The 25770-nt window shown below is 46.4% G+C and overlaps 1 protein-coding gene across 3 annotated transcripts in view; it reads right to left on the bottom strand.

The window, feature by feature from the left end:
- Positions 1-24936, bottom strand: part of ZHX2 (zinc fingers and homeoboxes 2) — a 46060-nt gene extending 21124 nt beyond the window's left edge. Inside the window, exons 1-2 of one of the 3 annotated variants that reach the window (XM_044293062.1) lie at positions 24496-24936; positions 2069-2134 (exon numbers count right to left, since the gene is read on the bottom strand). The gene's annotated coding sequence lies outside the window, so the exon portion shown is untranslated. Of the gene's footprint in view, positions 1-2068; positions 2135-3111; positions 3229-23547; positions 23591-24495 lie in introns of those variants that run through there. The other 2 variants (XM_044293064.1, XM_044293063.1) reach the window with 2 other exon arrangements.
- Between the last annotated feature and the right edge of the window lie 834 nt (positions 24937-25770).

Genomic DNA, 25770 nt, shown 5'->3' with positions numbered 1-25770 from the left:
AAAAGTTTGTAATAAAATAAAGTAAAAGATGAAAAAACACAAAGGAAAACATTGTGTGGATAAGATGAAAAAAATAAAAGTTTGTAATAAAGTAAAATAAGAAACACTATTTTTTGGCATTTCCACTTCAATAAAAAACATCTAAATCTGTTTGCACAAATAATCTGGAGTCGGCCAGTAGAGGCCCCCCCCCCCCCCCTCAGATTCCCATATCCTTTTCGCTCCAGTCACGCGGTTTAGTCAGACTTGTACGATCATAAAAACCTCTAAACAAGACAATGGCGCTGAACATGCGGAGAAGCTGATCATGTAGTCAGGTGCAGGGATGACACATCTCCCCTGCATCCTGCCAGTCACCGCTTCTGAGTCACGCTGCCTGGAAACTTCCATGACATCATCAAAGCTGGCTGACATCAGACTGGAGCGATGTGCTCTCCTGGAGAGCAGTAACCGCGGCGGTTTATAAATCAGGAGGGAAACTGGCAAATAGGGGACGTCTCCTTAAAGGGGTTGTCCCACTTCGCTTTTTTAATCTTACCAGCAGTAGATGTACTGGTAACTTCCTGGTTCTCAGGCAGTTGAGTGAAGGCCACGCCTCCTCATGACTCACCCTGCGTGCTCGTTCATGTGTATGAGTCATCCACATGGAGCCGTATGTGAGGTCCCGCCCCCCCCCCCCCCCCAGTATAATAAACATTGAGTGCGGCCCCCCCCAGTATAATATACATTTAGTGCGCCCCCCCCCCAGTATAATATACATTCAGTGCGGCCACCCCCCCCAGTATAATATACATTGAGTGCGGCCACCCCCCCCAGTATAATATACATTGAGTGCGGCCCTCCCCCCCCAGTATAATATACATTCAGTGCGGCCACCCCCCCCCAGTATAATATACATTGAGGGCGCCCCTCCCCAGTATAATATACATTCAGTGCGGCCACCCCCCCCAGTATAATATACATTGAGTGCGCCCCTCCCCCCCCCCAGTATAATATACATTGAGTGCGGCTCCCTCCCAGTATAATAAACATTGGTGGCGCAGTGGGAAGTGCCAATGAGGGTTAAAAAAATAAATAAAAAATTAACTCACCTCCACCAATTGATCACACAGCTGCCGGTCTCCTGTTCTATCTTTAGGACCTGTGAAAGGACCTTTGGTGACATCACTGTGGTCATCACATGGTACATCATATGATCCATCACCATGGTAATGGACCATGTGATTAGCTCAGTGACGTCACCACAGGTCCTGAAGATAGAACAGGAGACCGGCAGCTGTGCGATCAATTGGTGGAGGTGAGTTAATTTTTTATTTATTTTTTTAACCCTCATTGGCACTTCCCACTGCGCCACCAATGTTTATTATACTGGGAGGGAGCCGCACTCAATGTATATTATACTGGGGGGGGGGGGGGGAGGGGCGCACTCAATGTATATTATACTGGGGGGGGGGGGGGTGGCCGCACTGAATGTATATTATACTGGGGAGGGGGAGGGGCGCCCTCAATGTATATTATACTGGGGGGGGGGGGGTGGCCGCACAGAATGTATATTATACTGGGGGGGGGGGGGGGCGCACTGCGCCACCAATGTTAATACAAATGCAGGAGGTGGGTGCCGGAGTGAAATAGCCGGCACCCGACCTCTATGATAGGGGGCTGCGATCAGCGGCAGTTAACCCCTAAGGTCCCGCTCCCTGTCATAGAGGTCGGGTGCCGGCTATTTGATTCCGGCACCCGCCTGCTGTATTTGCGCATGCGCGGGCGTGCGCGTACTTGTAAGAATGGAGAGGCGGCCCGAGTACTTGTTCAGCTGTTGTGCGCAGGCGCGGCACAGCGATGCGGCCGGACGAAAGAGGCCGTATCCATGGGATACAGAAAACAACAAAGGAATCGCTTTACATGATTTTTTGAATGAAAGGTAGCTTTTGGATAATAACATGGATAGGAAGATATGTTGTGTGGGGGTAAATAGATTAGATAAAACCTATTTTATGAAGTGGGACAACCCCTTTAAATTCCAATCATTAGGTAAAATCTAAAAAACTAAGAACAGAGGGCTACATACCACGGACACCTTGGTTACGAGGGGCTTCTTTTCTCAGACACGTCCAGCCACATTCTACAGCCCGACCTGAAATGAAGAATAAATGGTTACAAACGTTCCGCTAACATAAAATGACATCCGGAATTCCGGATTAATAGTCCTCCAGGGGACTCCTCAGGTCACCCACGGAGGGTCCACAGACATTAGTCCCCACTATATACATGGTTCTCTTTGCCGCGTTCAGTATATTACCATATATATCCTCAGGGTAAGGCCTCGTTCATACTACCGTATGGCTATTTCAGCGTTTTGCGGTCCATTTTTCACGGATCCGTTGTTCCGTTTTTTTGTTTCCGTATGGCATATACAGCATACAGTAATTACATATAACAAATTGGGTTGGGCATAACATTTTCAATAGGTGGTTCCGCAAAAAACGGAACGGATACGGAAGACATACTGATGCATTCCCTTATGCATTCCGTTTTTTTGCAGACCCATTGACTTTAATGGAGCCATGGAACGTGATTTGCGGCCAAATATAGGACATGTTCTATCCTTGCACGGAACAGAGACACGGAAACGGAATGCATACGGAGTACATTCCGTTTTTTTTGCGGACCCATTGAAATGAATGGTTCTGTATACGGAATGCAAAAAACGGCCCGCAAAACGGAAAAAAACAACCTGTAGTGTGAAAGAGGCCTAAGTCATCAATATATGATTGTGGGGGTGGGTCCGCCACTGATCAGGCCCCGCAGCTGCGGCCTCATCACAGCGCCGTTTATAGTGGCTGTACTTGGTATTGCAGCCCAAGTCCATTCACTTAAATGGAAGTGATTTGCGCCTAGGCCACGTGACTGACGAACAAGACTTCACTGGCCTAAGGAGAGGCTGCGGCGCTCACCAAATGGCTGATCAACAAGTGGCGCCTGGAGTCGGACCCCCACCAATCAGGTATTGATGACCTATCCAAAAGATAGGTCATCAATATTCCACTCCTGAAAAACCCCTTTAAAAAGGGACTATAAAATTACTGCTTTCTTACACAAACAGCGCCTCACCTGTCCAGAGGCCGTGTGCGGTACTGCAGTACAGTTCCATTCACTTTAATGCCAGAGAGACGCCACGTAACACTATTCCTCGAAGAAAGCAGCCATGTTTTTCCAATCCTGGACAATAATGACACCCCCCCCCCCCCACAAACATACCCCAGAAGACCCAGAAGTTTCACGTCGTCCGCTAAATGTATTATTGGCGACTACGATTCTCCTACGTGTCAACCATTACTGCGCGGTTTAGGACGGCGACTATGTGAATATAAGAGCTGGGAATCACACACACCTCAGACGGGTTCCACAAGGCCAAAACAAAGATGTGGCTGGTAGGTTCTCAACTTAATGCGCCATTACTGCCCATATACCGCCACAAGGCGCTTTTTTTGTAGAATCCCTAAATTTACCCTAGAAACCCTTAGCAAGTATACTTTCCAATAACAAAACACAATCTTTTCCTTAGCGGACGAGTATTTTTGCACACATTCAAAAGGAAAAAAAAACAAAAAAAAAACAAAAAAAAACCACACCCCCGGAAATCCCGCATGAATTTGCTGCCTGCCAGTGACACACCTTACAGAGCCGGTTAACCTGTGAAGTGTCTATTCCTATCCATCCTGTTCAGCTAGATTGCTTTTTCTTTATTTTTTTTTTAAATTGTAAAACAGAACAAAAACCATAGAAAGTTGATATCTCCAACCCCGTACAGATCGGCAGATAAAAAGTTATGATGTCATTTTTACTGCGCTAACAAAACCTAAAAACAATGGCGTAAATGCGTATTAAAAAAAAATAAATAAAATGTAAAGGGTTTTACAATACAGGTATTCCAAAAATGGCATCATTCAAAATATATGTCGCCCTTTATAAAACAAATCCTCGTATGCCTATGTCGAAGGAAAGATTTTAAAAAAATATATAAAAATTTGATGAACATCTCGGCAGGGAGCAGATGAGGGTTTCTTGTTTTAGACAAATCACGGTCCAGGGTCAGAATAAATAGGGGTGTAAGGCCAGAAAACCCCTTCAAATACCAAAACTAGTCCTCAACGGGGTTTTCCAACACTTTTTAAATAATGACCAATCCTTTGGAGCACTCCATGGTTTTAGTTTATCAGAAAAGTGCAAGATACCTGAAAGAATCCTGACTGATCCATTACTTTCTTAAAGGGGTTTTTAGAGACTTTTATACTGATAACCTATTCTCTGGATAGGTCATCAGTATCTGACTGGCACTAGCACTGCCGCTTTTCACAGCTTAGCCTAGCCCAGTGATATCACGTTCCTCGGTCACATGCCCTCAAGTGAATGGGACCGAGATGCAATACCAAACCCAGCCACTATTCAATAGATAGCGCTGTGGGTATCCTACACTTTTCTGATCATCAAAAAGCAACAGAAGCTTGACTGTAAGGAACTAAAGCAAGTGTGAACAGCGCCAACCCACATACAATAGATATCACCAGTGTTTGACCCTATGGTCACATGCACCCTCACTCTTTGTGACGAAGTGGAGTTTTTTTCCCCCCTCATTTATATTAGACAGGCGTAACTTTTCTTCCAGATAAGGCTACTTTCACACTCGCGTTTGGTGCGGATCCGTCATGGATCTGCACAGATGGATCCGTTCAGATAATACAACCGTCTGCATCAGTTCAGAACGGATCCGTTTGTATTATCTTAAACATAGCCAAGACTGATCCATCTTGAACACCACTGAAAGTCAATGGAGGACGGATCCGATTTCTATTGTGCCAGATTGTGTCATAGAAAACGGATCTGTCCCCATTGACTTACATTGTGTCTCCGTTTGGCTCAGTTTTGTCAGACGGACACCAAAACCCTGCAAGCAGCGTTTTGGTGTCCGCCTCCAAAGCAGAACGGAGGCAAACTGATGCATTCTGAGCGGATCCTTTTCCATTCAGAATGCATTAGGGCAAAACTGATCCGTTTTGGACCGCGTGTGAGAGCCCTGAACGGATCTCACAAAAACTGAAAGCCAAAACGCCAGTGTGAAAGTAGACTAAGACGCCAGGCACCACAACGGAGCAGCAAAAGAGCCAAATGTGGTCCGTAGAGAGCATCAGTCATACAACAGTATGGGAATGACATCGTAGCTTCCATTATAAATGTGAACATAGCCCAAGTACAGTAAAAATTTTTAGGTTGTTTGATTTTTCCCACCTGGGGAGAACAAACCATAAATGCCAGGGAGTGCGCTGCACAACTAGGCATACCATATCTGAGGTCTGAGAAGAAACTTATACTGGAGGCCTCAACTTATCTGAGGCCAGTTTCAAATTAGCCATCTGACCAAACTTTACAGGTTAATACAGCCCCTTGTACAACACTTCCTCCCGATATTGGATGACAGTGATGTCTGAACAGTTCAATATAACACGGTCAGACCTACATAACACCCCCCCCCCCCACATCACATTCAGCCATTTGTCCAGCTTGTGATGTGCTAATTAGCCACATGACTCCTTAGCATCATAAAGGCGACTGAAGAGGCTCATTTTCTAAATGAAAACCCCTACGGACGTCAAAGGAGAATCCATCCAATAACACTCACACTCAAAACATCTTAAAAAAACCTGCTCTCCCAGCCCCCCCCCCCCCCCCCCAATTCATGTCAACACGGAGTCAACACCCTTTAAAAAGAAAACAAGGCCCTAATGTCCTCCTTCCTCCACTTCAAAGTAATTATTTCTCTAAAGCCTCTTGCACCCGACCGTATGGTTTTGCGGTCAGTTTTAAACGGATCGGTTTTTCTTTTTTTTGGTTTCTGTAGGGTTTCCGTTTTCGTTCCGTTCAGTTTTGCCATTCCATTAGTGATCCGTTTTTTGCAGATCGCAAACGGAAGCATACAATAATGTTTAAACAGTAAGTACATAAAAAATTGGGCTGGGCATAACATTTTCAATAGATGGTTCCGCAAAAGCAGAACGGATATGGAAGACATACAGATGCATTCTGTTTTTTTTTGTTTTTTTTGCGGAACGATTGACTTGAATGGAGCTACGGATTGTTATTCGCGGGCAATAATAGGACAAGTTCTATCTTTCAGCGGAACGGAAATACGGAAACATATTGCGGAACCATTGAAATAAATGGTTCCGCATACGGAATCCGCAAAAACGGAACGGAAAAAAAAATCCTTTGTGTGCGAGAGGCCCGAGTCAGGGGTCAGCATCTCCCAACATGTACACTAGCTTGGAACTCCCATAGGCGGGAATGGAACACGCTGGGAGTTGTAGTTTCACAACAGCTGGAGCCCCTGAAGTAAAATCACGCCGCAGAGGATGCAGCCTCGGAAAGATTCATTTTCGGCGGCATGGAAACATAACCTCAGGTCTCTTTCTTTTGTAACCAGCTGTAGTGACGGACATCAGATCTTCATTTACAAGTGGCTGTTAAAATTAAGAGATTTCAATATTCCGATTTTCTCCATTAAAGAGACAGTTTTGCGACCACTTGAAAAGCATTTATCAGATGTCTAAGTAACATGGCTGACAATTCCCCCCTCCCATTCGCGAAATGTAGCAGTAGGGGTAAATTCACATGCGGCAGATTCGTTGCAGAAATTTCCATGACTATACGCTCCCTTCGTCTGAATGGGATTGTTTCTGTAGCATGTGCATGGATTTCTGCACGCCCCATCCAGGTAAAAGAGTCCGTTGCTGATATTTCTGCAACAAATCCACCAGTTTTCCAAGATTTACATTTTTTTTTTTACTAATAAAAAATGAATTAAAAAAATTCTACAAGACCAACGGACAGTCGTTGCTAGGGATACAGCACGTACAACTATAGTCTTTTCCAGGCTTCGCAACATTGCAGTTAGTAAATTCAGATCATTTAAGCCCCGCCCCTGGGAACAGTCAAACCCACACAGGATCAGCCAAATTATGGGCGGAGCTTACAGCAGCCCCGCCCTTTTGTTGAGTCGGGACAGCCTGAATTTACCGGGATGGTCTCTGAAAATTAAAAGATACTCCCTTCAACTTCAGGACTGTTGGCAACCAAACTTTTCTATGGGGTTGTCAAGCAGAATATTTCATCGCAACCAGTCTGTCTCAGTCTATCATCTGAAATGGCACAAAACGAAGAGCAGAGAAGGAGCAGAAAGCGGGGGCAGTACTCGCAATTACCGATTACCAGCAAAATGATAAGCTGGCGTCAGTGGGCAGAGACAGGTACTGAATTAGCAAAGATTCTGGATTACTGGATGGTCAGAGGAAAGTCCATAAATGGTGGAGCACTCTCTGGAAGGGCGGTCAACATAACATTTTACTATAAAACCCTTCTTCACACATTTCTAATGACGCTCAAGGTTTTATTTTAATTTTTTTAAAAGCTACCGAACCCAAAAACACCCACCATAAGGCGGCTAACGTGGGTCTGAGAACGAGACTCTGCGCGATGACTAGCACGTCCTCTGGCTTGGGAAAAAAAAAAAAACTTGATGAAGTGGTCAGGTATTTATTTATTTTTAATATTAAGGAGGTGGCATAAAGGGAGCGTAAACAATCTAAGGGCTCATGCACACAACCATGTACCGTCCAGGCCCATGGGGTCCGCGATCCGCATCCAACGGTCCGCAGCACAAAAAAGTAGCGGTGAGGTGGCATGGACAGAAACCCCACAGAAGCGCTCCGTAGTGCTTCCGTGGAGTCCCGTGCCCCCTTTACGCACAGACCTTCCAGATTGCGGACCCATTGAAGTGAATGGGTCTGCATCCGTAATGCGGTGCCAGAACAGCCGGTTTTCACACAAGCTGCTCTATAATATTTGAAAACACCAGAAAAATATGTTTGTTTGTTTAAAAAAATAAAAATAAAGCAACAAAACACCTAAAATTCATGCCACTTTTTTAAACAAATAAATGAAATAAAAAAATAAAATAAATAAGCCTGAGCGAAGAAGGCCTAATGGCCCCCATACTCATCAGTCTGTGTTTGGGGAGCTCCTGACTCCCACCTGACAGATGGCGTCGAGGGAGAGGAGGATCAATATTTTTGCCAGATCTTTTTGTTCTCCCGGAAGATAAGCTGGTGCCAGAAGCGTCTGGTTGCGGCTTTCTTCAGCCGAGGAACTGGGAGGGAGTCTGAGACATAGCTGTTGTCCGAAAGATAATGTATGGTTGCCCTAAAGGTATGTTCACACTGCAGAAATCCAAAGGACCCTCAGATTTCTGCTGCTGCTTCGGATGCCTGTGGTATTAGCGCCATCCAACAGGGCGAGCGGCCGCCCTCAGCTTTCCAGGTAGTTTGTGTACGGAAACTGCGCCATGAAGAGACATGTCCTTTCTTGACTTGGTTTAGAATTCAAAGAAAAAAAAGAAAAATACTGTGGCCCTATGAACGTCCGCTCAGAGTCTTACTCAAAAATGGGAGGCGGATTCTGTCTGGTCTCGGGGCAGAAAACCCACGGTGTGAACAAGCCCTTAAGGCGGCGATATTCAGCTTCCCTACAAACAGACATTTTTTTGTAATGATAGTCAATGGTGCCGCACTGCGACAGGACAGTCGCAAAAAAATCCATCCAGATCTTTTTTGCGACTGTCGAGTTGCTGTAGCATGTCACATTGCGACACCATTGACTAGGATTACAAAGAGTCACGCGACATGTCGCCGTGTAGCTGTACCCTTTTTTGCCATGCAACAAATGTCGTTGTGCGGCCGGCTCGGCTTACTACTTCGGACAGACTGCGTCCAGAAGCAAAAAGGTCTAGTGAATTTTTTTTGTACAATTCTAGATTTGACTCTTTACACATTAATAATAAAAAAAAAAGTTAACATTTTTAAAAATAATTCAAATAAAATTTAATAAGCAAGCAAAGGGCTGATGCACACAAACGTATTTTTTTTGTCGGTGTCAGCCCATGCGCGGAATCATTCATTTCAACGGGGTCACAAAAATTTATATATTTTTTTTTAAATAGCAGAAATAGAACACGTCCTATTGTTTGTTTTGCAGACAAGGACAGGTATTGTTACAATGGATCCGCAAAAAAATTAACGGATGCAACGCGGACGTCATCCGTGTTTTTTTGTTTTTTTTTTGCAGCCCGCAAAATACAGTCGTTTGCATGAGTGGAAATGCTGAAAAACTACAAAGCCAATTTGGCCTTTTTCTCAGTACTATAACGTGAATGTGTACATATCGCCAACTAAATCCTGACTTCATTTACCTACGATGCAGTTTTTTGCCAGTAAAAAAGTGGCTTCAGATGAAAGAAAAAAAGATTAAAAAGTTAAAAAAAAGGCTACATTTAGGAACGTACCGTACATTTCAACTGAATGTAAACTAAACATTTAACGTTAAAACACAAAAATATTAAAAATACAAAAATAAAAAACGACGAGACAAGCAGAAACTTTAAACGACCAGGATACTACAAACCACTAAACTTGACAAAGAGAAACTGGGAGCTCGGCACAGGAAATCACTTGACCATTGAACTGCGCTTTCATGCAGAGAATGCCAGTAAGGTCCCACATGACAAATCCGCTCGCTGCCAGAGAAGGCTGCGTGACCATATGCCGCCGTTTCATTTAAGGCTGTGGAAAAATACTGATTTTTCTTTTTTAAGGGCCTCATGGAAGGCACGCTCATTAAATCCTGGCCTCGCTGCACCAGCTCAGGCCCAACCAATAAACCGCCTTAAAAAAAACAAAAAAAAACGGCTTCCTATTCATCGGGTCAAGCTCTGGTGTGAAAGGGTTAAGAAGAATCTCGGCTGCATCCGCTCTCTGACCACGACGCTTGACGAAAGCAGCAGCCATTTTGTTTCCTAGCAGTTGCCTAGCAGACTGCAATCAGGAGGCGTAACGGATCATCCCATCGGGAATATTCCCCCGTCTTCTAGTTGCCGTGCTGAAAAAGAAGGGCTTTTTTTTGTGTCATTTTTTTAATTTCAATTTTTTTTATAAAAAAATAAAAAAAAGCCAGGACATTTCACCGATACGGAGGTAGTGGTGCATTTTACTAGTGTGTGTGTGTGTGTGTGTGTGGGGGGGGGGGGGGTCCCGGTGATTAGGGTCACATAAATGCACAATCAGATGGAGGCACGAGGAGACAAACTGGTGCCGCCACCTGCTGTTTCAGTATAGCCGCCTGGTCATGTGACAAAGAAAGGCATCATTAGTGGCCACATATGCGCAGTAGGGGGGAGGGGGGGTTACCACTGACCAACTAATATATAGGAATAGTATTACAAGCCTGTGATTAGCGCCGAGGAGGGGATCCTGTTACGAGAACACCCCGAGTTCGCCAGGACCGGCAGACATGTGTATGGAGTCACATCATGTGTTCCTCAACAGACATCAGAGAGAGAGAGGGTAAAAAAAAAAAAAAAAAAAAAAAAAAAAGAAGAAGGATCGGACATATCAGATTTCAGCACGCCCAATCCTTTTGTTCTCAATGGAGGTGTTAGGCAGGCATCTGTCAGCAGTTTTGTACCTATGACACTGGCTGACCTGTTACAGCGCTTGGCAGCTGAAGGCATCTGTGTTGGTCCCATGTTCATATGTGCCCGCACTGCTGAGAAATATGATGCTTTAATATATGCAGATGAGCCTCTAGGAGCAACGGGGGCGTTACCGTTACACCTAGAGGCTCTGCTCTCTCTGCAACTGCTGCACCCTCTGCACTTTGATTGACGGGGCCAGGCTGCAAAAGGCTAGAGCTACACGACGACTTTTATAATGATAGTCTATGTATGGTGTCACACTGCGATTGCGACACGACCGTAGCAAAAAATCCATCCAAGATGGATTTTCCTGCGACTGTCGAGTCGCAGCGCGGCACCATAGACTATCATTATAAAAGTTGTCGCGCGACATTCACATGTCGTCGTGCAGCCCTAGCCTAAACATCATCACATCTGGCCCTGTCAAAGGGCAGAGGGCGCGGCCGTTGCAGAGAGAGCAGAGCCTCTGGAAGTAACGGCAAGGCCCCAGGGGCTCCTGCACTTCTGCCCCCCCTAGGAAAAAGTTGCCACTCAGGACTCAAGAAAAGCAGAGGAAGCGGCAAAGGCGGCCATATTTGTTGGCATCCAGCTGTCCTCGGAGCAGGCAGAACTGCGTCTGTGTGTAAAAATAAAGCTGAGCCGATGAGTCATGGAGATCTTGTGATGTCACTGCTGGCAGGGGAGCGGCACATCCCACAACGACGAGCAAAGCCAGGCTTGTTCTATATTCAGCAGAAACTGTCCTCGCAGCACAGATGCAGCTCAGGGACCAGGCCAAGAATTCCAGGGAAGAAACCGGCCATACAAACCCGTCCGACCAGAGAGGCCACTAGCTACCCCTTATACTAGAAGCTAGATTTAAAGGGCCACTGCACTTTAAAATCTCTGACTTGACATCGAGTGACACTGGTAAAGGCCCAGCCCCCCCCCCCCCCCCCCCCCCCATAGGACCATTAGTGATAGGCCTCAGGCAGGCGACCTGATCTGGGACACATGAAGTCAATGCATTTCAGTGGGACCAAAGACCCTAAGGGCTCATGCACGCGAATATATATATTTTTGCGGCCCGTATGTGGAACCATTCACTTCAGTAAGGGGGAGGAAGTGGGGGGTGGTCACATAAAAACGGAAATGACTCTGCGCGTATTCCATGTGTCTGCATTAAAGGGATTCTCCAAGCCACAGATATTGACCACATATCCTCCGGACAGGTCAGTAATATCAGAATAATCACTTGATGCGGAATGCACACGGCCGGTGCCCCGTGTATTAGGGACCCGCCGTATGCAGGCCGCAATACGGCCACGGGACACACACGGTTGCGTGCAAGAGGCCTAAGTCATCAATGTCCGTAACCTGGAGAAATCCTTTAAGCATTTTTTTTTGCTAAATATGGAATGCACACGGACGTCATCCGAATGTTTTGCGGATCTGTTTTTATGTGCATGAGCCCTTAGTCATTTTTACAGTATCTTTATTTCACGCTCAGGAAATGCCCCTGAAAGCAGAGCCCTCATGAGAAGATGCGTCAGGACAGTAACGTCTCCGAGGGCCTTCGTTTCCTCCAGGTCGACCTTTCCCTAATGGCGCTGCAGAGACACGCAAGGCTGAGCATATCTTGAAGGAGCGCTCAACCCCTTCCAGGACAGGAAGTCCTCCCACCAAGCAGAAGAGCTAAACACGTCTGTGGCCACCGCATGCTTCCCCCCCCCCCCCCCCCCAAGCGTTCCGGCATACAAAATGTACATAGGGGCTTCCTAAAAGAACTTTCTGCCACAGTTCATCAAAAAGATCCCCTAGAAGTAAATTTAAAGGGGCGTGTACAGAATAATAAAATTAAAAAAATAAAAATAATCTGAATGAGGCGAGCTGCAATACCGCACACAGGCTCTAAGAAGGCAGCCATGTTTTTCCAATCCTGTACAACCCCTTTAACAGGACACCTTTAAGGCTACTTTCACACTTGCGTTTGGAGCGGATCCGTCTGGTGTCTGCACAGACGGATCCGCTCCTATAATGCAAACGATGGGATCCGTTCAGAACGGAACCGTTTGCATTATATTTCAGAAAAAAGTCTAAGTGTGAAAGTTAGTCAGACGGATCCGTCCAGACTTTACATTGAAAGTCAATGGGGGACGGATCAGTTTGAAAATTGCACCATATTGTGTCACCTTCAAACGGATCCGTCCCCATTGACTTACATTGTAAGTCTGGACGGATCCGTTTGATCCGTCCAGAACGCTGCAAGCAGCATTCGGGTGTCCGCCTGCTGAGCGGAGTGGAGGACAGACTGTGCCAGACTGATGCATTCTGAGCGGATCCGCATCCATTCAGAATGCGTTCGGGGCCGCTTGAGAGCCTTCAAAAACGGAACTCACAAGCGGAGCCCCGAACGCTAGTGTGAAAGTAGCCTTAGTCGTAACCTGTTTTCCAGGAGCTTTCATCACCGGCAGGACCTGCTCAGATGTCCACCTACAAGCAGCGTTCTACCCTGGGAGCTCTGGTGGAATCCGCACCCCCACTCCCCTCAGAAGGGGTTAATATAATTTGTATTTCACCGTTCCCGGCCCTTCACTTTACCCTCTAATCATCGCTCTGGTACAAAACGCCTTACAAAAACCGCAGAAGGACCAATCAGCGGGCGCAGCATCTCCTCTCCAATGTTACGGTGCAAATTGCTTTTTCATAAAGGCCCTCGCAGCGAGTGACGGGGGAGATTGTTTAACAGATTATAGGATCGCGTCTCCGCCGATCCCCATTTTACATAAGAATAAATAGAGACGTCTGATACAATCAACCTATCCACAATCATAACAACTGCTGCTTTCCATTCACACCTTCTACAGAACGGCGGCCGCACATAACAGCTTAACCAGGTTGAGCCGTGTCAGGCACTCGAGACGCGTCCACCATAACAACGCGGAGGTCACAGATCTCATTTACAGAATAGTTTAGCCGAAATATCAAGTTATTTAGTTTCTAAGCCATTTATAGTTGGAATAAAAAGCGTATAAATGAAAAAATAAAAAATAAAATACTTTTTTTTCATTTTTATTTCTTAGCTCAGGAGGACTGTAAAGCCTCCTGCCAACTCTGGCTGAGAGTTTGCTTTCTAGTCGGCCATTCCGGAGCCTAGGTTGGTCACAGGCCAAAAGATCCAACCCAGGCCCTTCTTTCCGATCTGCCACCAACACCCAAAATTTAGTCCTCGAGCTGACAAAAACTTTGACGCCTCCCCGTGCCATATGCGTATTAGGTCCCTGAAGTCATGGAGGTGAAAACGTGGCCAAAAGAAGTCAAGGTCTCCATGCGACAAATCCTGCTCCTCCTGGTTTGATCGACATCCCCGAGGACAGGGAACGTCATTATCAGCCAGGACAAATCCTTGCGCATGCACAGTGCGCGTCCCTGTTCTCAGGGACTTCAATCGAGCCAGAAGAGGTGGGATTCGGGCACGAAGACCTTGACTTTGTTTGGCCACATTTCAACCTCCTGGACTTCAGGGACCTAGATTTGCATACAACATGTGGAACCATAATGAGGTCCTACTTTAGAGAATAGATGAGTAGAATTGGCGGGTACTGATGGCGTTTTGGGAGAGGGAGGGGTAAATATCTTTTGATAGGTTCCCTTTAACAGGCTGTAGGCCAATAGTTGCTTCACCTTCTTGGGCTTGGCCAAGTATTTAGGGTTATTTCAATGGGGAGAGGGTCTCTGGCACCGGCTTATCTCTCCTAGGAACAACATGCCCGACATCTGCTGTCGAGTTCATGGTTCAAGTACAGGTTACGAAATTTCAGAGCGCTCAGCCCAGTTTCATCTAAAGCGAATGGACATCTTTACCCCTCACGATCAGGTCTGATGCCGGCCATACACTTAAACAGCATCGACCAGCTTGTGCAAAAAGGCAAAGGATCGGCCGATCACGCCACACGCTTGTATGCATGGCCGACATTGGTCAAAACTTTCCAGCTCTATGAATTACGCGTTGGCATTACATTTTTAAAGGACGGCTACTCAAAATGGCCGGAATCACCACAATCAGTTCACTTGTCCCATAGGTAAGGACAGAGTAATGGCTCATGCACATAACCGTGGTTTCGGCTCGCATCCGAACCACATTTTTGGCGGATCAGATTCATACCCATTCACCTTAACGGGGCCGCAAAAGATGTGGACAGCACACTCCTGTTCTGGCCGCATCCGTAAGTCTGGGCCGCAACACCGCAAAAAACATGTCCTATTCTTGTCCGTTTTGCAGACATTTGGGAAGGAGTAAACAAAACAAAAAATATGGCTGCAGGCTATCGGGACAGTATCCGTGTTTTGTGTGTCTGCGATTTGCAGACTGCAAAAACGGATAGGGTCATGTGCAGGAGACCATCTTAAAACCTAAACCTTACAGGCAATTTTTTAAACTTTAGAAAACAGGGTTGTGGTCTTCAATAAGAACAGCGCCACAACTTTCCCCAGGTTGTATACGGTATTGCAACTCAGCAGTTTTTTGTAATCCCGAACAATCCACTATAGTCTACGGTGGGCTTACGACAACACTTGCGATCTCAAAAAGTTGAGGAATATTCGAGACTGACCAGCAATCACACATTCGTACGCTCGCCGGACTGACCAACGTGAACCTGATCGTGTAACGTGCTCGCCAGCTGGGTCGGCCTGCGATAAGCCCCACAGGAGACAGCTGCACTCCACACCAGAGCCGTCAATAAACAGCTGATGCCATTGTCTATAGATTGATTTTTGGCGCGTGTCCGATAGCGACCGGATCAATGATCTCATCGACAGCTGCTTTTATGCAGGTGGCAGACAGACGTTACCTTTGGTGAAGGCAGCTCTGCGGGCGATCAGTATGAACATGACCAAATAAAAAAATAAAAAACTGCACAATGTAAGTAGAGATAAAACAGGATCTAGATTCAATGCTTTCATACCTGTCTTTCTAGAAGCTTCAAACAGGCGTCTTTTTAATATCCCTTTAAATCGCCAGCCTCCCCATTGCCCTAATGTCTATTCGCTGACATACACTGCAGCATCAACTTCCCACGGCTCCAACTCTGCAATGTGCCCAGAATGTAATAAGTCACTGCAGTGCTGGAGCCCCGTAAATTAACGTAAGGAAAAGCCTGAGGAGGACGGCGACAGAACAGGTGTCACAGTGCTGAAAGAGTTAATCAGTGAGGCCTCTTGCACACGAACGTATTTTCATTCTGTGCCAGTTCCGTTTTTTTTTGGGGATCATATATGGAACCATTCATTTCGATGGGTCCGCAAAAAAATTTCTAAATAAAACGAAGCTAATCTGTTAGCATTCCGTTTCGCTAAAAATTAGAACAACATGTCCTATTATCGTCCGCATCACGGACAAGGATAGGACTGTTCTATTAGGGGCCAGCTGTTCCGTTCCGCAAAATACGGAATGCACACGGATGTCATCGGTATTTTTTGCGGATACGTTTTTTGCGGACTGCAAAATACATACGGTCGTGTGCAAGAGGCCCCACAGTGATCGATTAAAAGGCATCTGCCCGAATGTAGACGAAACGCGAAGCTGAAGGAAGTCACGAGATTAAGTGGCACCGATATTATTCTGACTAATGTAACATTAAGGGCTCAAGCACACAAACGTATTTTCTTTCTGTGTCCGTTCCGTTTTTTTTTTTTGCTGATCGTATGCAGAACCATTAATTTCGCTGATCGTATGCAGAACCATTCATTTCAAAAAAAAAAAACACGGAATTAACTCAGTGTGCATTCCATTTCCGTATGTCTGTATTTCCATTCCGCAAAACAATAAAACATGTCCTATTATTGTCCGCATTACGGACAAGGTTAGGACCGTTCTATTAGGGGCCAGCTGTTCCATTCCGAAAAATATGGAATGCACACGGACGCCATCTGTATTTTTTGCAAGCCACGACAAGGGCTCATGCACACGACTACGTATTTGGCCTTCTGCAAAAGATACGAATGACGTCCGTGTGCATTCCGTATTTTTTTGGAACAGAACAGCTGGCCCCTAATAGAACAGTCCCTCTATCCTTGTCTTGTTTTGCGGAATGGAAACACAGACAGACATACGGAAATGGAATGCACACGGACCCATAGAAATGACTGGGTCAGGATTTAGTGCGGGTGCAGTGCGTTCAATTCATGCATCGCACCCATACGGAAAACCCTCTCGTACAAAGAGGCTTAACGCTTCTTGAACTAGAAGGTCAAAGCCATTTAGATGATTTTTGGGTGGGGCGTCAATGGTTATGGTCCCTCAGTCTAAGGGCTCATGCACACAAACGTATTTTCTTTCTGTGTCCGTTCCGTTTTTTTGCATACGAAACCATTAATTTCAAATCGGTCCGCAAAAAAGTTATTCGTAAGCATTCCGTTTCTGTATGTCCGTTCCACAAAAAAATAGAACATGTCCGCATTACGGACAAGGATAGGACCGTTCTATTAGGGACGGAATGCACACGGACGTCATCCATATTTTTTACGGACTGCAAAATACATACGGTCGTGTGCATGAGGCCTTAGGCTAGTTTCACACCTGCGGTGTGAATTCCGGCAGGCTGTTACGGCAGAGAACAGCCTGCTGGAATTCTCCAGATGCAAACGGAATGCCCGTCAGCCCCAATAAGTACAATGGGGTCTGGCGGAGATCCGCTCGCATTGCGGCAGACAATCGGCTGGACACAAACTGCTGCACGCTGCATTGTCTGACAGAATTCACACCAAAGGTATGAGACCAGCCTTACTCCTCTGTCGCCATTGGGAACACATTGCACACACTGCTAAGCCGAGCATACGCGTGTATGGTGAAGCAGGAAAAATAAGGCCTCATGCACACAACCAGATTTTTTGCTCGCACCTGATCTGCATTTTTTGTGGCTCGTATGCGGACCGGTTCATTTCTATAGGGCAGACCGCGTGCTGTCAGTATCCGTATGTTCATTCACCTGCTCCGCAGAAAGACAGAACATTCCCTATTCTTGTCCGTGTTGCGGACAAGAATAGGTATTTCTACAATAGAGAGCAATGTGAGGAATAGGAAAGCGAGGGTCGGGATCCGTATTCTTTCAGATCGGTGGTTTGTGGACAGCAAAACCCTTACGGGCGCGTCCATGAGGCCTAAGGGTACAACCACACAGCGCAGTGGCTCGGTGCTGGTGACAAGGACCGCACTGTGTGCCAGTACCGCATGGCCAAAAGAGACGCAGCAGGCTCAAATTAAGCTAACGAGACCGCATTGTTCAGCCGGTCTGTACTGTTAACGGCCATCAACATTACATACCCGCTCACAAGCGCCACACGACTGCGTTGTGTGGTCGTACCCCAGCTGTTGGTTGAATGAGAGTTCCAGGCCAACAGCTGCTGAAGATGCATAGGCACCTTTAAGTGACCTCTTTAACCCCATATTGCTTGTTGTAAAGTCATGTGGACTTTTTATGGCTGATGACTTTTCCATAGGGGGTCTTCACCGTAAGATCTAGACCAGACCCTCAAAGGCTCCCAATCCTCCTTTGGTCCTGAAGAGTAAAAAGAGTAAACTATGCACCCAAAGCGGGGAAAACATCTACAATCCAAAACATCTCATTTCTAAACCACCATATACCAAACAGTTTCCCACCAACTAGCCAGGGAATTATCACAAACGTATCTACTTATGGGTTGGAGGATCCACATACGTTCTGCAGAGTCAATAGACTGGACATCACACTAACAATACACAACCAGAGCTGGAAAACTTCAATGAACCAGACTTAACTTTTGGATTTCTCTTAAGAACAATTCTGGGCCATAGTACCATAAACTATGGTAACTTCACTCTGGTCATTAGTCTACAGCAATGTCCCACAGCCTGAACTACAAGTTGGGGAACATTGGTCTACAGCTAACTTTACAGTTAAAACCTTTAAAATATATATATATATATATATATATATATATATATATATATATATATATATATATGACAACCAAATTGTCTTCGAAGGTCACCCATGCCGATGGGCCTTCAAATGCCAACGCTCACAAAGCAAACATTTATATAAAATGTATTAAACATTCACAGTGGAGAATGAGTGAATCCAATGACTAAAAATGTTAGAGAACACCAATACCAAACGTTACCAACCAGAAGAGATCTCATTGAACAGTCTAAATCAGGAACTTATCCATTCTTACAACTCAAGTCACAGCAAAAGTCAGTTTTTAGAAGAGACATCTGACAGCCATATTTCGGTCCATGTTGATTCCACTTATTTCCTCGTAAAGATGGGAACTAGGGATGAGAGAACTTGTGTTTCAAGTTCGACGTACAAGGTTCGGAATTATCTAAGAATTCCGTTATGGATTCCTCTACCACGGACCATAAGTTATGGTCCTTAGTAGCAGAATCCATTTGGGACCATACGTTATGGTCCATGGTATGCGAAATCCATAATGGAATTCTTAGATAACCCAAAAGCTTTCACGCCGAACTTAAAAACACAATTTCGCTCAACGCTATTGGGAACACAACAAAAAAAGAAAGGCAAGAAGTTTTTGGAGGAATGAATAAACTATGACTGTACATCTTTATCCGGTTCCTCAGCTCTTTGCTTTGGCAGAAGAACCCAGGTATGATGAAGTTTGGTTTCTCAAAAATTCGAAATTACAGCCCCTATTCTAACGTTGTCCCTAGCAGCAGCCTACTGTCCACAAAGACTATAGGCTTCCATAACTTGGTCATGCCGTTGACCCAACTAACGAGAAACCACATGGAATCTGAACTGTCCTAACAATCCTATTCCCACCGCACAAGTAAGGAATTTTATTGCCAGGCAGGCTGAGGCAAGAAGAAGACTTTCCCATGAGGTAAGATCTGTCAGATTCTTTGTACTAGGAACAAAAAACCTCGATTTACCAACCACAAAAATAGCTTTGTGATGAGAAAACAACTAAATGCGTTAACACAGAAACAATAAAGGATAACCAGACTAGTTAAACTTATAAAAAACAAAAACAGTCCACCATAAGGACGTTTTCACTCCACTGAGACATGTACGTAAAGTAGCCCCTCGCTCCCTGTAGTCATGGTCCCCATTATCAGTCCTAGAAGACAACAAGCTTCATAGGATTTAGGTTTATGGCAACAGGTCATCGGAAAACAAACTTAATTAAATCAAGTTTTTATGAATGATTATTTTAGACTTTTTGGGGGTGCTATTTTTAATGTTTCATATCACCATTTATGATTTTTTTAAACTTAATTTTTACACTGAACACTAAGCCTAATAAAATGCTGAGACTTCCTGCTTTGCAGGGATCACTTCTCAGCAGTCATCTCACAAGCATCACAAGCAGGATTACAATGACAGGCAATTATATATAACAAAATAAATAACAAAACAAAAGATCCACCCTTCACACCAAGTGATGGTCACAGCTTATCTACTCCCCTTCCCTGCACAGGTCACAGAGTATGCCCACAACACTTAATTAGCCATCTCCTGTCCATTGTGCCTCTGTGGCTACTGTAAAGCGAATCTCGAAATGCTGTTAAAAGCAGCTCAGGCAAGATGGCCGACCCATGATCATGTACCGGCAATTTTTTTTTTTTTTTTTTTAACTATAATCAAAAAGATATATTCAGATTCAGTGAATGTTCGCTTTAATGTGGACGACATTGGGAAGGGATCCACTGACTGGAGATGTCGACAAGGTGAAAGAGCGTCAGGAAAGCCGGATGTCGCCATGTTGGCTTATTCGTTAGCCTGGGACACGAGCTGGGGTCGTAAGGCCGGGTCTGTGTCGCATACAGATTTTGCTGGGTTTTAAAGTAAAAAAAGCGAAAGCCACAACTCCTATTTCTACTAAATGTAAAGTTTTTTATGTTTACACCTCAGACGCATCGTACTCTAAACCTGCCACAGATTTGCGGTGTGGAATCCGCGTGCCACGCCTGGACCTTGCATCACTCCGTCTTCCCCCTTGTAATACCCATGCAGTCGGCCATTTTGTGTGCTGATGTTTATGGGGAGGTCAGAGGGAGACACCTGTCAGCTGAACAGCTATTTTATGTCGGGTGGGAGAGTAAGGACTGCTGACAGAATATAATACTAGAACAGGTGTCAGACAGAACCAAGGTCAACACTGTCCATACTCGATGTACCCTCCGGTACCACAACATGGCTGCCACAGTAAGGCCAGAGCACTACTTGTTAGGCTATTCACCTCCGCATGAGGTAAAGCCTGAAATCCACGAGCACCGTCACTGAATGACATTGTTCTGTTTTTTTACACAATCAGTTAATTTTTCCACTGACCGGTGGAAAAAACACGGAGACATGCACGATGTGGAATAAACACGCCCATCGAAGTCTATGGGTCTGTGAAAAACCAATGACGCAGCACAGAAGGCATCCATGTTCTGTCAGTGGTTTTCACAGATGGTTGCTAGGAGACGCTCCAGAAACTAAGGCCTCTTGCACACGAACGTTGTGCGTCCGTTCCGTGCATTTGGGACCGCAACTTACGCTCCACAATGCACGGGCAAAGTCCGTGCGTCGGCCGGGACGGATCAAGAGGCATTCAACTTGAATGGGTCCGTGATCCGTCCGCATCGCAAAAAAAATAAATCCAAAAATAGAACATGTTCTATATTTTTGTGGTGCGTAGGCACAGACAGAAACACCACGGAAGCACTCCGTAGTGTTTCCGTGGGGTTCCGATCCGTGCTTCCGTTCCGCATCTCCGCGATTGCAGACCAATTTAAGTGAATGGGTCCGAATCCGTGATGTGGAGTGCACACGGGCCAGTGCCCGTGTATTGTGTGGCCGTATTGCGGGTCCGCAACGTTTCTGTACAAGAGGCCTAGTTTTCAGTCTAGCAGTGTCTGTGGAATACGGATGACACACGGTGGGCAAAAAAACGGACACACGGATCCATCATGGGTGAACCACTGACAATCCTGTCACGGATGCATGAAAGAGGCCTTAGGCTGCAGCTCAGTGGCGACCCAAAGTCACCTTCAAATTACAACGATCACAAATTGTCCATTGCGGTTACAGGCGAATGGGGTTTTCAAAAAAAAACACGAGGCTGAAATATTTTTTTTTTACTGAATTCAGGACACGACAGGCAAAATACGGATGCGGTCTGTGTGCGTCCCACAATTTGTGCAGGCTCTACAAGAACAGGACATGTTGTATAATTTGGGGCACGACCGTAGAAGCACACAGATGACATCCACGTGCTGTCCGCATTTTTTGTGGCGCCGTAGAAATTAATGGGTCCGTTTGATCCACAAAAATTTAGATTGGAGGTGGACGAAAAAATAAATAAATCCTACGCTCGTGTGCATGAGGTCTTAGGCCTCGTTCACATTTCCACGTGGAAAATCAGTCCACTTTTTATCCGTGAAGGATCCGTTCTTTGCCCTCTGTGTGTCATACGTAAGTCACGGACACTGCTCCGATGAAAATGAATTTCCAGAGCGTCTCCTACCGAGGCTCTATTAAAAAAAATAAAGGAAAAAAAAAAAATGGCATCAGCGTTGCATCAGTGTTTTTTCACTGACCCATAGACTCCAACGGGCGCGGACCAAAGTAGTGCACGTCTCCGTGATTTGCGAACAAATTCATTCAAATCAATGGGCAAGTGCGACGTCAGCGGAAAATGCGGGCAGCACACGTCCGTGAAAAACGGAAATGGGAATGAGACCTGAATCTACATGTAGTAAACTGATCATAAAGGCCTAAACCGTGACGAGTCCAAGCCCCGGATTCCCACAGCTCGGCCAACAAAAGCCGCCAGGAAACACTTGACAACAACAGCCCCCCCCCCCCCCCCCCCAATTTAACAACTTTGAAGTAAAGTAATCAGGTGGAGCAGCGTTTAGGACATCAGGATGGCGGCACTTCCTACACACAAGTTCACTCTTCACCAGTACAACTCCATTCATCCATCAGGGAAGGGGGGGCGCATACAGCAACGTACATTAACCCTACTGCTCCCAGCATGGCTCCAGCCGCTGATCAAACAGGTCAGCTGAGGGGTAACAATAGAGCTGCAAGTGGGCTGGGTACTCAGAACGAGGAGGGGGCCCCCGCCTGAACTTCCAGGAAGAGCTCAGAGTCGTTTATATCAGATTAATGGGGGGGCACTCAAGGAACAATTTACAAGATGCTACTGCCTCAAAGTTTTCTCAAGTGCCTTGGGTCGTCCGCCAAGTGCAGACACAGGACGAGGCCTCATGCACACGACCGTATGCATTTTGCGGTCTGTAAAATACGGATGACGTCCGTGTGCATTCAGTATTTTGCGGAACAGAACAGCTGGCCCCTAATAGAACAGTCCTATCCTTGTCCGTAATGCGGACTATAATAGGACATGTTCTATTTTTTTGCGCAACAGAAATACGGACATACGGAAACGGAAAGCACATGGAGTAACTTCCTTTTTTTTTTGCGGACCCATTGAAATAATGGTTCCACATACGGTCTGCAAAAAAACCGGAAGGACACGGAAAGTATATATGGTCGTGTGCATGAGGTCTGATGGCGGAGAAGGGGGGGGTGCAGGTTATTATTAGGAGTGACGATTGAGCGGGAGAATAGAAGGGGGGAGGTCACGAGTTAGACGTGGGTCACATACTAAAAGTTACAAAGTAAGGTTAAAATGCCATCACGCCATTTTGAAAACTTTACGCCGATTTGACGCCGCAAAACAGGACGCGTTTTAGTCTCGCGAAGGTCCACGTGCAGGTTTTTTTTTTTTATGTTGTTTTTGAAGCCCGATATCACATTTTTTATTTTCCGCTCCTGGCTGAAGGTTTCAAAAACTGCACAATAAAATAAAAATAAAAACCCGATCAAAACACACAGGTGTGTGAACAGACCCTAAAGGTCAGGTCTGCAGAAGCGAACGCGTTGCCGGCGAGGGGGCGATCTGGGCGTCGCGGATTTAATACTCACGGCTTGGGACATGACAGGTCCTGTTCACACTCAGTCATCCAGTTCTATTAAAAAAATACATATATACATACACACACACACACCGTTCGGCGTCCAAAAAAAACCGCACTGTATACCTTTTTTTTCTCCCTTTATAGCAAAGAGTAGCAGAAAAATAAAGGAGGCGTTGGGTGCTTTGGGGGGGGGGGGGGGGGGGGGCGCCTGACCCCTTTGCGGTTGCCTACCCTTAACATAAAGGGAAAACGAAATGCGAATAGGCCCTCCGTTACGCCATTCCTAAACTTTACAAGCACACAGGCTGACGGGAGTTGCGTCAAGTGACACACTCAGCTCAGCTACACCCCCCCCCCTCCGTAAAAACAAAGCTGCCCAGACTTGTGTGAACTTTAGCTGATGATCGCACTATTCCCCCCCCCCCCCATGGTCCAGAGCCCCCCACTGATGGGATCCGCCAGCCATGGTGGTGTGTGCTCAGCCCCTCTCCCTCCCTGCAGTTTGGGGGGGGGGGGGGGCGCTGCACCAGCGTCATGCAACCACATCACAACCAAATCACCCCAAATTTGTCCCCCCCATCCCCCTGCCCTGTGCCTCCAGCAGGCCCAGCCGTGATGAGGGCAGGAGCGGAGCTCTCGGCAGCCTCTACGTAACGCCCTATCGAAAGCGGACGCCATATTTTCTGTTGCTGATGTCGACATAGGGAAACGTAGGTAGTGCGGCTCCTCCTAGAGAGCCCCCCGCCCCCGATCGGATCGGCGGCCAAGTTGTCCCCGATCCCCCCGCCGTGTTACAATCAGCAGTCGTTAGTCACCTCCCCCCCCCCATCTGCCTGTAAAGGTTTCCGTTGCCCCCACTAAACACGCTGCTAAAGTTGGTCGATCGCCGGTCGGTGACCCCGTCCGATCTGCCCTCTCACGTGTCACCGGCCTCCTCCAGGAAGTTTCTTCTTACCTGCGGCTCCCGGGGCGATGGAACGTTGGCGGCAACAATGTATCAAAGGCGGATGGAACGTTGGGGTAAACGCAACCTTGCAACGAATTTTCGTCCCCCCCCCAACACACAGCGCAAGAGGAGCGGAGGCAAAAAAAAAAAAAAAAAAATCCTCGATCAGTGGGGAATCTACGCCAAAACCCACATGATCTGTAACGTCAGCAGACGGATTTGCATACGATACCACCCGCACTTCACCCCGGATCGTAGCTCGGTTCTTGCGCAAAGTTGCGCACTGGTGATTTGCATGGAGCTCCCATTGTGAGGAGGGGAAGGAAGGGAGGAGGAGGAGGAGGGGGATGGGCGTAACCTGCCCCATAAACAGGGGGCTTATTGTAACCGATCCCATCCCCGGACGGACCGTCGCCTGGGAAGTGCACGCCGCGCTTTACTGGAAGAAATAAGGGGAGGGATGAGAAGGAGGAAAAAACACAAACAAAAAGTTCAAGGTGTCGGGAGGGAGATCTGCAAACTGTTGATCCCGAGCACGTGTGTGTGAGAGAGGAGAGGGGGGGACGCATGGCTCACAATGCCCATCTGCTCGGCCGAGCGAGAGCAGCCTGGGGAGCGAGGGGTTAAAAAAAACCTCAAAAAGGAAGGGGGTCACGTGAGCTGAGGGTGCTGTGAAGGGGTTAAAGCCTCCTGCCTGGTCAGGAAGGGGTTAAAGAAACTCGGTTCAGGGCGCCAAGAAGGGGAACGTTTGGAGGGTGTGTACACGCAGGGTTGTTGTGTTGTTGTTTTTTTTTTTTACCCATCGACATGGATTTGGGGGGCGGATTCCGCCCCCCGAAAACACGACGCCAAAGACGCCTGCGAGTCATTTTCGACAGGAAAACCGATTGTTGAGTTACGCGGCGCGGTTTTTTATCTTTCAACTTGGATTTTGGGGCAGATTCCCACACCCAAAAGCCGTGCCCAAAACATTGGCGGATTATCTCCATTGATTTCAACAGGAAATCCCGCTTGTTAGTTTACACTGTGGTTTTTTATTTTTATTTTTTTTAACTCACGGTTTTAGGCCTCGTGCACACGGCCATTGTGCGGCCGTACCCTGCATTGGGGACCCCAATGCACAGGCAAATGGGTCCGTGGTCTGTCCGCGCCGCAAAAAAATATGACGTCATATTTTTTTGCGGTGCGGAACAACGGAAAGAAACACCACGGAAGCACTACGTATTGCTTCCGGTGTTCCGTGACTCCGTTCCGCATCTCCGGAATTGCGGACCCATTCAAGTG

This window comes from Bufo gargarizans, chromosome 5, assembly GCF_014858855.1.
Source record: "Bufo gargarizans isolate SCDJY-AF-19 chromosome 5, ASM1485885v1, whole genome shotgun sequence".
Taxonomy (NCBI): domain Eukaryota; kingdom Metazoa; phylum Chordata; class Amphibia; order Anura; family Bufonidae; genus Bufo; species Bufo gargarizans.
Note: the sequence above shows the minus strand (reverse complement) of the source record. Positions and strands in the feature narration are given on the sequence as shown.